The sequence below is a fragment of the Myotis brandtii genome, unplaced genomic scaffold (assembly GCF_000412655.1).
Source record: "Myotis brandtii unplaced genomic scaffold, ASM41265v1 scaffold39, whole genome shotgun sequence".
Taxonomy (NCBI): domain Eukaryota; kingdom Metazoa; phylum Chordata; class Mammalia; order Chiroptera; family Vespertilionidae; genus Myotis; species Myotis brandtii.
The window spans coordinates 4,746,186-4,749,967 of NW_005364953.1; the positions used below are offsets into that span (position 1 = coordinate 4,746,186).

General features: G+C 40.7%; 1 pseudogene; it reads right to left on the reverse strand.

The window, feature by feature from the left end:
- Positions 1 to 1,828: 1,828 nt before the first annotated feature.
- Positions 1,829 to 2,461, reverse strand: LOC102240645 (annotated as a pseudogene).
- Between the last annotated feature and the right edge of the window lie 1,321 nt (positions 2,462 to 3,782).

A 3,782-nucleotide genomic window follows, 5' to 3' on the forward strand; every position in this document is an offset into this window, starting at 1 on the left:
ACTTCACTTTTACAAAAGTCCTACATTAGTAATTGTTTTCTCTAACTGGAAGGATTCCAAAAAGGACTTTTACTTTTATGGGAAAAAAAGCTGTAAATTATATTTATAGCCTGGTCAGTGTGACTCAGTGGTTGAGTATTGACCCATGAACCAGGAGATCACAGTTCAATTCCTGGTCAGGGCACATGCCTGGGTTGCAGGTTCAATCCCCAGTAGGGGGCATGCAGGAGGCAGCCAATCAATAATTATTTCTCATCATTGCTGTTCTTTCTCTCTTTCCCCTTCCAGTCTCTGAAATTAATTAAAAAAACATATTTAAAAAATACATCCTATATAATAAAAGCCTAATATGCTAAGTGTCCAGCCATCTGATCATCCGTTCAACCAATCAAAGAGAAATATGCTAATGATATGCTACGGCCGCTCAATCACTGACTATGGCATGCACTGACCACCAAGGGGCAGACAGTTGACCGGTAGACCAGTTGCTATGACATGTGCTGACTACCAGAGGGCAGACACTCCAACTGGTAGGTTAGCTTGCTGCTGGGGTCTGGTGGATCGGGACTGAGCGAGACGGGCCAGACACACCCTGGAGTCCTGCCTCGGTCCTTCCCTGGCTGACCAACCTCCCGTGTCCCTCCCCGACCCCGATCTTGCACAGGTGGGCTCCCTTGGCCTGGCCTGTGCCCTCTCACAATCCGGGACATCAAGGGAGGATGTTGGAGAGCCGGTTTCAGCCCAATCCCACAGACCAGGCTGAGGGACCCCGCTGGTGCACAAATTCATGCACTGGGCCTCTAGTATATATATAATTGTAGGTCTTTCATAAAAGCAAAGTGGTGTAATGCAAACTTATGGAAAGCGGGTGCTACTCGTTGCTTTAGGCAGTTTTGGCTTATGAAAGATTTTATAGGAAAGCTCTATTTTCAGATAGCAGGTCCTCTAATATCTGTTTTGTTTAAAATCTTTTTATTATAACACTGATAAGATGCCATAGGAACTTAACTCTTGTTTATATGAATTAGCCTGTGGCAAAATGGGTTTAATTTTAGTCATTTTGCTTAGAGTTGCAGAATGTATTGACCATGTTAAAGGAGTACTTACTGTATTTAGACCGACAAAAAAAAAATGGCAAAGATAGCACAGTTTCCATGTATAAAACACCCCATCCTCTTATTATTAATATTTTACAGTAGTCTGGTTTATTTTTAAAATTAATAAGCTTAGACTGATGCATCTCACTTTATTCAGATTTCTTTGTTTTTTAGCTAATTGTCTTTCCCTGGTTGAAATTCCATTCTGGACATTATACTGCATTTAATTATCATGTTTTCTTAGACTCCTCTTGGCTATGATAATGTCTCAGACTTCACTTCTTTTTTAATACCTTGACAATTTTGAGGAGTAATGGCCAGATATTTTATGGAAATATCTGTCTCATTTCTTTTCTCATGTTTTTTTTTTTCTTATTCCTCACCTGAGGATATTTTTTCATTGATTTTTATAGAGAGTGGAAGGCAGGGGGAGAGACAGAGAGAGAGAGAAACATTTATGTAAGAAAGACACATCTATTGGTTGCCTCCTGCAGCCACCCTGACCAGGGCCAGGGATAGAGTATGCAACTTAGGTATGTGGCCTTGACTGAATTTGAACTCAAGACCCTTCAGTCTGCAGGCCAACACTCTATTCATTGAGCCAAACCAACGAGGGAACTAGGGCTCTTTCTTTTTTTCTTTTCTTTTCTTTTATTATTATTATTTTTAGTTTAATTGCATTTATTTTTAGACAACTACATGACATTTTTTTCTTCAAAACAATGCCTCTGATCCAAGTGAATAAAGGTCAAATAAATGCAGAGCTCAAGATAACATCAGTCCCATTTGTCCTAGTCTTGGTGTGTGAATGAAAAGCAGCAGCCAGTTATGATGACAGGTGATAGATCCAAACTGCCAAATTTGTTAACGTTTTTCCATTTCTAAGCCATCCTTAAAGAAAATCATAACGGTAGTCGAGCAGAGCAACCATGCCATCTAGATTCATGTTTTCACCAATAAAGAACTGGTAGTTTTTGAAATTGGCAAGGATATGCTTGATTTGTTCTGCAGCCCCTGTCATAAAAGGCTTTACTCTTTTTGGTCTCTGTTCTTCAAGTTTCCCTTTGATTGATTTAATGTAATCTTTGACATAACTTCTTGTAGGCTTCCTTTGTGAAGCTGGTTTCCTATAAACGATGGTTTATGACAATATCAATACCAGTGATTACTGTGCTTTTGGTACCTTCGCCCTCAGGGCTTCCAGCGGAGGCATTTCCACCAATAAGCAAGTCATCAATGTTACTCTCTGTGCTACTGACCATCTTCCCCTCTACCCCCAGGCACAGCCCGTCTGCGATCGCCTGGATCTTGTAGATATGGGATAACATCTCATCATGGCTGATGAGGTCCCTGTAGATGATCATTATGGGGCTGGAAGGAGAAGACAGTGCTGCCTTAGCAGGAGCATGGAGCTTGGAGCTAGCATGGTGCAGCCTGAGCAGTGTTAGGGGGTGGGGTGGGGGGAGGGGAGAGCTGGTGGAAAAGCTAGGGCTCTTTTCTTATGTTTAATGTGGTGCTCTGAGTAATGGCCCCAAAGGAATCCATGTCCTAATCCCTCAATCCTGTGACATTAACCTTATATTGCAAAAAGATTTTTTTTTTGGTTAAGTTAAATATTTTGAGTTGGGGAGGTTACCTTCCTTGTCAGGGTGGGCCCTAAATATAATCACAAGTTCTCTTATAAGAGGGAGATAGAGGGATAGTAGACTACAGAAGAAGAGAAAGCAACAGAAACAGAAGCCAAGGAATGCTGGAAAGGTAAGGAACAAATTCTTCCCTGGAGCTTCCAGAAGGAACCAACAGTGTTGAACACCTTGATTTTAGCCCTGTAAGACTCATTTTGAACTCCTGGTTCCTAGAAATGGAAGAGAATATAATTCTCTTGTTTTACCACTAAAATCTATGGTAATTTGTTATAGTAGCAACAACAACCTAATACAGGGTTATGTGTCCTTAGAAGAAGACCACAGAGATAAAGGGCTAGAACAGTTCTTATTGGCACTTTTATCCTCACAGGCTAGATTAAGGCTTTCTCTATGCACTGCTACAATAGCCATATGTCCACTCATCCCATGAACTCAGGTGACCTTAAATAAGCAGTATATCTACTTGTTGCTTCCAATTTCCTTTTAAACTAAAAGACGATTCTTCTGATGGGCATTGACATGACCTACTTTAATGCACCCCTCAAATTCTCATAGTGATTTCCATAGGACCATGCCTCATATAGGCATACCTTTCATAGGCCAATTTTTTTATATTGCCCTTCTGCCTCACCATATAGCCAAGCCATTGGCTGCTGCCCATGAGTCAGTGTAATCTGAAATATCATAGCAAGCAACATACAATTCAGCCCATTGTGCTGATTTGGTTTTGCCTTCTTTAATCACAGTGGTGACCTTCCAAATAGGTTGTTGTTCATTAACCTTGGAAATGCCATCTATAGACCAAATAGCTCTTTCTTGGTCAGTTATGAGCTGTTCATAGGGCCATGTCTAAGCAGCCATAGAATCTGGGAGAAAGTCTACCTGCTTAATGCGTTGAGTAACTCCCTGCATTTCTGCAGTAGCATATTCCTCAGTAGCAAATAAAATACATTTCCATTTTATTATGAAACTTTTCTCAGCATTATCCTTTCCATTTGAGGATGTCTCTGCTATCATGCACGACATTACAAGTATTTCC